At 35.5% G+C, this 12,584-nt stretch overlaps 1 protein-coding gene and 1 non-coding gene across 3 annotated transcripts in view; one reads left to right on the top strand and one right to left on the bottom strand.

The window, feature by feature from the left end:
- Positions 1-12,584, bottom strand: part of ARHGAP24 (Rho GTPase activating protein 24) — a 710,372-nt gene that overhangs the window by 579,676 nt on the left and 118,112 nt on the right. The gene's annotated exons all lie outside the window — the stretch shown is intronic.
- TRNAT-GGU (transfer RNA threonine (anticodon GGU)) lies at positions 2,473-2,547 on the top strand. Its single transcript has one exon. It is a non-coding gene; the product is annotated as a tRNA-Thr (tRNA).

Here is a 12,584-nt window from a genome sequence, read left to right as displayed (position 1 = left end):
AAATTCCATGATGTAAGTGGTTCTGGGCCCAGAAGCTGATATCTCTGGTCATGAGAACTGGATGACAGAAAGTGGAGTTCCTGACAATAGCTGAGCTACTCTGGGGAATTTTTAATCCAGAGTTCCTGCTTAACAACAAAAGAGCACATCCAATCTTTAGCTACCCCCCACACCCCAACTTCACAATCCCCCCCATGATTTTAGACCCTTGGTGAAAATGAATTATATCCTCCATCATGGTAAAACCCAATTAGAACTTGACCCCCAGCAAGATAGTATTATATGTTTCTTTTGAATTGTTTTTGCAAACAAAGGTCCTAATCTCTCTCTGAAGAAATCAGAGATACATACTTATCAAAAGAGTAAATCAGTGGGATTTCTTTATTAAAAAAAAGAGCTTCATAAAAGGTTTTACTAATTATTTGTTATCCCTTAATGTATATTTGCAAACATGGGAAAGAGAGGAGTTATGTTGATCTACCTTGCATAAGAATAATGATCCTATTTTATTATTATCCTTTGCTCCCATAAAAGAAAATGTCATTGCATCACGATGTGATCCATGCCTGAAGATTCAGTCCAACGTAGTTCTCCAGAATCTCATGTAAACCATATGGCCCCCTTTTCTGATTCTTAGCCCTATTTTTTTTTTTTCTGTTCTATTTCTGATATAGGATTTGTGGGAAAAAAATGAATTCTCCTATTATCTCTGGGGGAAAATGCCATTGATGATTATATTTACAGAGCAATAAACATAAACTCAAATGAGAATAAAGTTAAAGAATTAGGTTTTTTGCATCTTTCACATTTTGAAGCAATATTGAAGATTAAGACATAATGTAATAAATAAATAAGAAAAGTTAAGAGAAAAACTACACATGTGAATTATTAACAATAAAACATTAAATGTATTATATTAATATTTTAAGATTTTTAGATGTCAGGTTTTTATTTTATTTCTTTCGTAGTAAATACCCCAAATAAAAGACCTATATTTAATGACTCTGTAAAAGTGTATCACAAACTTGAAACTTATTAATTCTGTTTAAAACATTTAGAGAGGAAATGTATAGGTGTAGCAGCCAGCCAAATAACTTCTAATCTGTAATAAATGAGACAAACCTCTTCCAAGGAAATACAGTTTGAAAATCAAATCAATATCCCATTTTAGTTAAATTTTTTCCATTAAAAATGAAATTAGTAGCAGTCGTTAGCCAGCATGCCAATATTTCAACTTAATCTGAAAGTGCCAATTTCTGAAAGTAGAATGTCAGGTAGTAGTAGGAACTTTCTATTAAGTTAGTCATCAAGTCCAGGATTGAAGAGATCATTTATTTCTTCCCGAATAAATGATACCTCTCTAGTGAGAATACATTTTATTAATTAGCATCTAATAAAAATAGTCAGATACATCATTCTTGACCTTAGTCAAATTATTGAGAAGTTAAATATAAAACCAAAACTTAATGTTTAAACATGTGCACATACTTTTGCTTTCACAGAAATGTACTTCTATGCCAGACAGAAATAATAGGTCTGAAATGTGACCAAACCCATTATTTAAGTCATCTCAGCAGATGGTCAGGACTGCAGAGGCAAAGGGAAGCAGGCAATTGCAGAGCTATTAGTCTTTCAACATGGTTTGGTAAACATCAAATAGACTACATTCCAAGCTAAAGCAAATCCATGGCATGGAGATCAGTGCTATTCTCAATGGCTGTTCAAAAAAGTGTTTGAGGGTGATCGTGCCAAATTTTAACTTATTTGGTATGAACTATAATTTGCATAAAATAATATGTGGTGCTGTATTGAAAACAACACATCTACGTGGTGCATCTAAATTTCTGAGGTTGGACTGAAAAGCTTGATATTTGTTTTCATTTCTATTATTGATCTAATGTCAGTCTCTCTGAGTTTCAGGTTTATTTTCTGCCAATATGTTGCCAAGTATCAGGCAGGTTAGGAAGATGATATTTTTCCAACAACGAGCTTCATAGAGAAAAGATTCTGTAAAAATCCCAAATAATAGTATTATAATTTATAATATACCATTTACACAGAAGAAACAGTATCCCCTGAAATTAAAAGAGCCTGTCTAAATTTGATAACAAAAACTGTTTTCAGCGGAGCGTCTAATAAACCCTTGACTGTTTCTGAGTATATTGTAGCTCCATAAACAACACCAAAAGTTAAAAGAGAATTATTTGCTTTTACAAGTAACAATTTATTTTGTTTTATTTGACTTTATAGACAATGGACTTATGTTCAGCCTTGTATTTTCATGAATTTGGAAAGAAAGGAACTTCTGATGTCCTTTTCTTGCCCTTAACTCTTTCTGCCTCCATTTTCTAGTTTCAATAAGAACCTCTTCTGCTTGAGTGCTAGATACAGGTGTTTGTATTTTTATGATATGCTCTTGGAACATTTTAATTCATCAACAATTTGTTCACTCAGAAAACAATGTTTGGGGCTGGCCAGTTAGCTCACTTGGTTAGAGTGTGGTGCCGGTAACACCAAGGTCAAGGGTTCAGATCCCCTTACTGGTCAGGTGCCAAATAAATAAATAAATAAATAAATAACAACGTTTGTTAATGGGCACCTGTTCAGTGCCAGGCAAACCCCTGCTTATCTGTAAGGTCTATTTTAGAAGATGTCACAGGTCAGGGCTGGCTACATAATTTACAGGACTGCAAATTGAAAATTTGGAATATTCTTAAAACAAAGAGTTTTAAGAATTTTAAGAGCATTAATCAAGGGTAGAGCATCTATGCAGATTGCATGCCCATGAAGCTGGCCCTGCAGGTGATTATAGCACTGAGTCTTCTTCACTTTTTTCAGTGTGGAAAAACCCTCATGATTAATACGCATTTAGAATATTTTAAGAACTATGAAATAATAGGATGAGGCAACTATGCCCTTCACTGACAATGTGAATGTTTGTTTATTAACACTTTTCTTTATTTATTGAATTCAGGAGCCCAAGTTGTCAGGAAGGGCCAATAGGGCATTTGTATAATGCTGTTACCCAAATACTTTATTTGCTTACAGAATAAAATTCTTCAGAGATTAAGAAGCCAAGTGGTAGTCTCTGTAATTTGATTGCAGGGCCCATTCCACATTAAGAATAACACTTTTTTCTGATGTGGATAAATAGCTAATTAAACACGAACAGCCCAGTAACAAGACCTGTGGTGTTGAGTACAGAAGTTCTGTCAACTACAAACATGGCAGAGGAAGACCTTTGCCTCTAGAAAACAAATGAAAGACAAAATAAAGTTTACATAAACCTCATTTGATTGATTCAACCAATATTTAATTGAGCACTTCCAATGCAGCAGGCTCTATTCTAGGGGTAGGGAGTACAGCAGGGACCAAAACAAAGATTTCTGTCTGCATGGAGCTCACCTTCTCATAATTGACAGCACAAAAAATAATCACAAAGCCATGTGTGAACGTGCAATCTTTCTTCCCAACTTATTTTAAAAGAATTTTCTCTTAACAATAGGCAAATACTGGTAATCTCTATTTATTCATTTATTCATTTGACAAAAATTTACCAAATATCTTTTAAGACCCAAGCACTGTGCTGGAATTTAGGATTGAATCTATAATTATACTATTGCAGTCGTAAATTATATTGTTACCGTAAGAAAAGTAACTCTGACTGCAACCTGGACTTATTTCAAAATTCTCCCTTATCCGTGCCTTCAAAAGGCTTAATTGTCCTCCCCAGGGATTTCACATATGTGGCAGCTATACCATTATTCCTCTCTCCTTTGCCCATGACAAACATCACTAATGGACTTGGGCTCCTTTCCCAGAGAACTTAAAGATAGCCTCAAAAGTCTGCTAAGGGTAACCCTTCAGCCTTCCACAAACAATCCTTTAATTGGCTAGTGAGATTACACCTATTTGCCATTTTTCACTGAGCCTGAACTTGATTTCTAAATGGTAGGCATCATAGTTAGGAAGAATGGTAAACCTTCAAACAAGCTGTATTGCTCAAGGTAAGCTAACTACTACAAGTAATAGCTCCAAAATCTCCTTGACTGAACACCATAAAGATCAATTTTTCATTCACTTCCCACTCCCAGACACTTCCAAAGAGCTGGGGCTGAGATCCAGGCTCGACTCCACGCAGTTACTCAGAGAACCGGATACTTTCATTCTAGTGTCTCCATCGTTCCCTGTGGCCTTGAAAACTTCCACTGAATCCTCCTTCAAGAGCCATATGAATGGAGAAAGAGCGTAAAGGATGGTGAGAGGGCTTTGTATGTTAGGCCTGTAAGTGGCATCATTTATTTTTGCCCACATCCCATTGGTCAGAACTCAGTCACATGCCCATGCTCTCCAGCTGCAAAGGAGGCTGGGAAATGTAGCCTATGTGCCAAGAAAAAAATGCAATGAGGTTTGAGGAATACGTAGTATATCTCTACCATGTCAGCCTCAAGCAGGGGTTGGATGGTGATATATTTTGTAAATGTGAACTTAATTTACTATTAAGAAGTAAATTATCAGCTTATAGCACCCAATTACTTAATAATAATTTGGCGTTAACGACCAGTATGTCTAAATATTGCTAAATCTGTGTAAGACCGTTTTTTTTTTTCTTTTACTCTTAACATTTTCTTGTATTTCCTTCTGATTATTCTTCAGTGATTTTTCAAAATTATGGTAAAATACGCATAACATAAAATGTACCATCTTAACATTTTTAAGTGTAATGGTATTAAACCATACACTTAAAAACACACTCACATTGTCGTGCTACCATCACTACCATGCATCCACAGAACTCTGCATCTCGCAAAATTGAGACTCTCTAGCCACTAAACTGTAACTTCCCATTTCCTCCTCCCAGCCCCTGGCAACCACCATTCTACTTTCCGTGTCTGTGAATTTAACTACTCTACGTACCTCATCTAAGTGGAATCATGCAGCATTTGTCCTTTCACGACTGGCTTCCTTCACTTAACATAATGTCCTCAAGTTTCATCCATGGTATAGCATGTGTCAGAATTTCCTTCCTTTTCAAAGCTGAATAGTTTTCCATTGTCTGTGTGTGTGTGGACACACACATATGTTTATGTCTATGTCTATATATACACCAATTTTGTTTATCCATTCATCCATCAATGGATGGTGGGTTGCTTCCAGCTTCTGGCTATTGTGAACAATGCTGTTATGAACATGGGTATACAAATCTCTTTTTTTTTCTTTAATTTATTTTTAATTGCACATATTTGTAGGATACAGTGCATTGTCTCAATACATGCTGAAATTGTACAGTGATTCACTTAGGGTAGATAGCATATCCATCACATAAATATTTACGTTTTCTTTGTGGTAATCACATTCAAGATCCTCTTTTCTAGATATTTATTCCTCTCTGCCTGTAATTTTGTACCCATTAATCCACCTCTTCCCTTATTCCTGCTAACACTTTTCCCTTCCCAGCCTCTGCTAACCATTTTTTACTCTACTTCTATGATCATCACTTTTTTTTAATCCCATATATGAGTGAGATCATGCAGTATTTGCCATCTGTGCCTGGCTTACGTCACTCAAGATGATGGTCTCCAGTTCCATCCATGTTGCTGCAAATGACAGGATTTCACTCTTTTTATGGCTGAATAGTATTCCATTGTGTGTACATATACCACATTTTTAAATCCATTCATTTGTTGATGGACATTTAGGTTAATTTCATCTCTTGGCTATTGTGAATAATGCTGCAAAGACCATGAGAATGCAGGTGTTTCTTTGATATATTGATTTAATTTCCTTTGGATATATGCCCAGTAGTGGAATTGCTAGTAGTGGTCACAAAGTAGCTCTATTTTTAGTTGTTTGAGAAACCTCCATACTGTTTACCATAACGGCTGTACTAATTTACATTCCCACCAGCAATGCATGAGTTCCCCTTTCTCTGCATCCCTACCAACGTTTTTCATTTTCTGTCTTTTTGAGAGCAGCTGTTCTGAGTGAGATAATATCTCATTGTGGTTTTAATTTGCATTTCTTTGATGTTTGGTGATGTTAAGCATTTTTTTTCATGTGCCCGTTGGCCATTTGTATGTTATCTTCTGAGAAATGTCTATTCAGTTCCTCTGCCCATTAAAAAAATTTTTTTTGATATTAGCATATTCATTCTTACAAATCATGATATTTCTCTGTGCCGTTTACCTGACATATCACTTTCCAAACCACCTCCCTCCCTCCACCCCCATCTCTGGTATCCTTAGGTTCGTTCTCCCCTACTGAAAGTTCAACATATTGTTGTGGTCTTTTCTTTCTTTCTTTCCTTCATTCTTTCCTTTTTCTCTTTCTTTGCCCATTTTTTAATCACTATTTTTTTGCTGTTGAGTTCTTTGAGTTCCTCATATATTCTAGATATCAGCTTCTTGTCAGATGCATAATTTGTAGATAATTTCTCTCATTCTGAAGGTTGTCTCTTCACTTTGTTGCTTGTATCTTTTGCTTTGCAGAAGCTTTTTAATTTGATGTAATCCCATTTGTGAGTAAGACTATTCTTTGTCATACAAATACCATTATTATTTGCACAAATAATTACTATTAGAAAATTTTCATTTGCAGTTTTATTATAGTTATGATATTTATGGTATTGATATATGTCTATTTTTGTTGTATTTTCCTATATGAGCCCTTTGAAATTTGTAGTTCTATACAAACCTAGGTCTAAGCTCTAAGGAAGCTATATAGTTTCTAGATCAAGTTCAAATTCAGTTAGGACGGGAAATCTGGTTTGATATTTTATTTCTAGGGCTTCTTAGCCTTGTCAATCAGTAATCAGACTGCCAGATACTTCAAAATATTGTTTCCTAAAAATCACCTAGAATTTTTCAGAACTACCAAGATGGTAACCAATGAGAGTGAATTCTAGGATCAGGTGATTCCCACAGGTTTATTTCACAGAATCTCTGGTGGAAATAAATGGTCTACATCTAAAAAATAAACAATAACAAATATCTGCTTTTGAAATTTGTTGGGACTCAGAGATCAATACCCCAAAATATGGCACTTGGATTCTGGAATAAAGAAGCAGCTTCAGGCTCTCTCTGACCCTCCCCTCCCTTCCTGTCTCTCAATCCTCTGTCTCTCCAAAGCACAGGATGAAGCTGTTCCCTTCTGCCTAAAATATGGATCTACCTAACAAGAAAACAATTAGTACCTCTGGTTCTTTCCCTGAGTTTTTATTAACTTAACTCATATCTCAGGAAGAAATACTGAAATCTGTCAATGCACCTAGACAGACTTTTGTCACAAATTATTGTCTTCTATTTTGGTCCCATTCAGTATTTCAAAGAGAATCATTTACCAGTCATTGTTTGCTCTGCCTGCCCAACAGTCTTTATCCCAGGCCATTGTATGTTCTCCAAGCCCATTGAACCCCCCTAAAAATCATTTACTTTTATATACTTATCTCCTCTTCTCCTATGAAGAAGGGTGTATAAGCATCCATACCCCACTAAATAATAGGGCAATCATTGTGCATTCCCCCCATGCTGTGTACGTAAAAATAAATTTGTCATGCCTTTCTCCTGTGATCTGTGTTTTGTCAGCTGATGTTCAGTGAACCTTCAGGGGTGAAGGGGCAGTTTCCCTTGGCCCCTACATATTCTATGATGAAATAAACTATCTGCAAGCTGAAATAAATCCTAGTGATGATAAACTGTATTGATGTGCATCCTGGAATCCATAGACCACATTTGGCCCTTCTGACACTTTGGTGTGGCTCACAATCTAATATCAGGAATGAGGCCTAGAAAGGACCAAATTCTGCTGACTGTTTGTCTAGCCCTTAGAAATCACTTGCTGATCAATGTTTTGCCACTCTACTTGTTGGGTCTGGCAATTAGGGAAGAATAAATGTGTTGAAATTGCTGAGAAAGGTGAAAAATGATTGGTTCAGTGTGGGATATAGGAGGAAAAGACCAGCAGGAGGTAGTGTATGTGAAACAGGCTGTTTTCTAAATAAAATGTGAAGCACTTCTATCACTACCACGATGAGAAAAGTAGCTGATAAAAGTCATGCATCCCTCCATACCATTTTCCATAGAGGCTGCACCATTTTGCAGCTATCCCACTGCTGGGAATATACCCAGAGGAATGGAAATCATCAAGTCGAAGGTATACCTGTTCCCCAATGTTCATCGCAGCACTCTTTACAATAGCCAAGAGTTGGAACCAGCCCAAATGTCCATCATCGGATGAGTGGATATGGAAAATGTGGTACATCTACACAATGGAATACTACTCAGCTATAAAAACGAATGAAATACTGCCATTTGCAACAACATGGATGGACCTTGAGAGAATTATATTAAGTGAAACGAGTCAGACACAGAAAGAGAAATACCACATGTTCTCACTTATTGGTGGGAGCTAAAAATTAATATATAAATTCACACACACACACACACACAAAAACGGGGGGGGGGGAAGAAGATATAACAACCACAATTACTTGAAGTTGATACGACAAGCAAACAGAAAGGACATTGTTGGGGGGGAGGGAGGAGAGGGAGGAGGGAGGGAGGTTTTGGTGATGGGGAACAATAATCAACCACAATGTATATCGACAAAATAAAAGTTAAAAAAATAAAATAAAATAAAATAAAATAAAATTTTAAAAAGTGATGGTTTGATTTTCCGAAAAAAAAAAAAGTCATGCATCCCAACACAAGGGGCCCGGGGAGTAATATGTTTTAGAACAAAAATATTGCTGATATTTTTCCATTTACAGTGGGAAAATATTGTTTTTTTTTTTTTTTTTTTTTTTTTGTCGTTTTTTCGTGACCGGCACTCAGCCAGTGAGTGCACCGGTCAGTCCTATATAGGATCCGAACCCGCGGCGGGAGCGTCGCCGCGCTGCCAGCGCAGCACTCTACCAAGTGTGCCACGGGCTCGGCCCGAAAATATTGTTTTAAAGAATACAATGTGAAGAAGTCCTATGTGACAAACCACATTTTCAATTAAGTGGTTCAGAAGGCTAGTAGGGAGGCAAAATATACCAATTTTAAAAACAAATTTTATTCAGTCTCAACATTTTATCATGATAGAACTTTATTGCACATTCTATGATTCAATTAAAAAAATCTTTATTCACAGAGAAATCTTAAATATACTTTCAAATATTGCATTTCCTGATAAAATACATAATTAATAAAATTTCTGGGGTTTTTTGTTTGTTTGTTTTGAAGGATGGTTTTTCCTGAATTGACATTCATGCAAAGTAGCAAGCTCACAACTGATCCAATCCAATCCCCTCATCAAAAAGACAAGAAACAGATACCTAGAGAAGTTAAATATTTTCTCAAAACAACAACATGAAGTAACACAACTGAAACTAGAATGTAAGTCTCCAGAATATGAATCCACAGTTCTTACTACTGAATATAATAAACTCAAATGAAATTTTCTTTAAGTGTTGCTTTGTGTCTGTAGCCAGCAGGTGATGGCTACTAATTATAATATTACATATTATAATTTACATATTATTTACATTAAATTACATTTTAGATATGAATTGTAAATCCAAGCAACCAACATAAAATGAATACATTCATTAAATCTTCTCCACTACTGCTTTAAATATAATTGCCTAGATATCTCTAAAACTAAGCAATAGATTATTTTAACACAAGAAAGTTGTGACAATTTAATAGCAAAGAACAAGGCTCTTTCACCCACTCCTCAGAATTAATAGATAGGATTCTAAGAGGCTTAAATAGTGGAACTTAATACAAATAATTATAATCAGGGTAGAAGGGGAAAATAAATGCAACAGTTCCTAAAATTAGGGAAAATAATATTAGTCATAAAATAAATTGCCTCTGTACCACGGAAGTGAATTTTCAGTCAAGTACAGAACACATTTCTGAGAACAAAACCATGTAAAATCTAATAGCAGAACAGAACTTCCTCTGAAGTAGTAGCACTAATGAGAAATGCAAAGCATTAACAATTCAGCCTGTGCAAACCTGTATTGTATTCTAATTTATTTCTTTTCTTTATAACAACATGCTCCTTACCCTTAAGGAGTTCCAGCTTTCTGAGTCTCTACTCCATTTGTGCAATAATCTGATCTTGTAACATATAAGCCACTAGGAAGATTTATTACTGTAGAGAATATAAATGTTTCCAAGTTTCAAAAGCATAGCCTCTGAGGGAACTCAGGGCAAAGAAGAAACCCAATGAATAAGAGCTAAATTCCCTGCCTCCAAGACAGAATAAAAATTCCCCAGAGTTCGAGCAGGAGAAATTGAGTAGACAGGAAGAAAGGGAGCAGTTGGTGTTGGCAGAGATGAGAGATTTGCAGAACCTGGCATGGGATAAACAGACCTCCCTGATCCTGCTGGGAGGAGAAGAATTAGCCACTTTGCTCAGCTGAGCTCCAATTTAGATCACCTTAGTGAAACACCCACCTGGTAGCCTCATGGGGCAGCTGCACGCCGTTGGGAGGGTTGTGGATCACAATTCTTGGGGGTTACTATCCATATAAATTACAAAATGAATGGCACCCTCTGGGGTTGTGCCACCATACGCAACAACCCTAGAGGTCTCATGAGAGCCACTGTAACCCTTGAAGACTGCCCAGTCTCTTTCTTTATATGGTATTCTGCCTGTGCTCAGAAGGCATGTTATCTGTCTTTGCAGTTGGCATCTGATGAGCTACTTCTTTGGCAGCAACAAGCAATATTTCAATCATTGACTATCCAGAAGGTTGTCTGTGCCCTAAAACTTCACTTGACCCACCATCCAATTTACCTTCCATTCAAAATTCAAAGATACACAGTTACACAGTTCTGTAATGCTGTTATAGAAGAACAAGATGGATAGAAATGCATAGGAGGAAGCTTAATCTTGTATTGGTGATAAGAGATTGGAGAAATTTTTAAGGAAAATTGTGGAAGGATCAGGGAAATTTTCAAGAATTATCATCTAGGTTGAGTTTTTAATCTTGAGGAAATATTGAAGCTTACCAACATTTTACGGAAACAACAATTGTCATGTCCTTTTCATTTGTCAAACATCGTTCTGAATGTTTTGGAAAAGAATAGCATTGATTAGTAATACACCATTAAAGATAAGAACACAAGTAGTAATTAAAAGTGAAGTCTCTGGGGTTGGGCTGCCTGGATTTGTATTCTGGTATCTACTTCTAGTGGCTATAAAATCTTAGGCGATTTATCTTTTATGTGTCTAAGTTTTCTCACCTGTAAAAGGTAGTTCCATAAGAGGTACAAAAAAGACACAAACCAAAGTTCTAACAATAAAAACTACTATGTTTGAGATGAAAAATACACCCAGTGGAACAAACAATGAATTGGACATTGCAGAAAAAAAGATTAGTGAGCATGAAGACACAGTGATAGAAACTATAGAATTAAATCAGAATCAGAGAGGGAAAAAAGACTGAAAAAAATAGACAGACCATCAGTGAGCTGCAAGAAAACTTCAAACAGGCTAATGTATTTGTAATTAGAGTTCTTGAAGGAAAAGGATAGGGAAATGAAAAAAAATTGTAGAAATAATAACAAATTTTTTTCAAATGTGATGAAAATCATAAACCCATAGACTTAAGGAGCTGTACTAATCCCAAACACACAAAAAGAAAAGAAATAGAAAGAAACTACACTGAGGCACATCACACTCAAATTTCTTAAAACAATGATAAAAAACAAAATATTGGTAGTCAGAGAAAAAAGGACAATATATACAGAAGAATGGCTATAGGTTTTTTATTAAAAACATTGTAAGCAAGAAGATAGTGGGATGACATCTTTAAAGTATTGTCAAACTAGAATGATAATGCTTTTAAATAATTAAATAATGAAGGTAAACATTGTTTTAAATGCTTTCATAGAATAAACAGGTAAAAAATAAACCTTTTCATTTGTGTTCAAATGATTTTCAACAAAGGTGCCAAGACCATTCAATGAGGAAAAGACCCTCTCTTCACTACATGGTGCTGGGGAAACTGGATTTCCCTTGCATGAGAATGAAGTTAAGACCTTACCTTATAACATACAAAAAAAAAAAACCCTCAAAATGGACCAAAAAAACAAAAGGTAGGAACTAAAACTACAAAAGTCCTAGAAGAAATTATTAGGAAAAACTTCATGGCATTAGATTTAACAGCCATTTCTTGGATATGACACCAAAAGCACAGGCAACAAAAGTAAAAATAGATAAATTGGACTACATCAAAACTATAAGCTTCTGTGCATCAAAGGACACAACAACCAAGTGAAAAGGCAACCTACAGAATGATAGAAAATAGTTTTGAGTCATGTATTTGATAAGTGGTTAACATACACAATATATAAAGAACTCCTACAACTCAACAACAACAAAAACATGAATTACCTGATTAGGAAATGGGCAAAGAACTTGAATAGATATTTCAAATAAGATATACATATGCCAACAATCACATAAAAAGATGCTCCACATCACTAAACATTAGGAAAATGCAAATCAAAACACCAATGAGATACCACTTCATACCAATTAGGATGATTGCTATTAAAAATGAAAAGAAAAGAAAAAGAAAATTG

Source organism: Cynocephalus volans, chromosome 9, assembly GCF_027409185.1.
Source record: "Cynocephalus volans isolate mCynVol1 chromosome 9, mCynVol1.pri, whole genome shotgun sequence".
NCBI lineage: Eukaryota > Metazoa > Chordata > Mammalia > Dermoptera > Cynocephalidae > Cynocephalus > Cynocephalus volans.
Note: the sequence above shows the minus strand (reverse complement) of the source record. Positions and strands in the feature narration are given on the sequence as shown.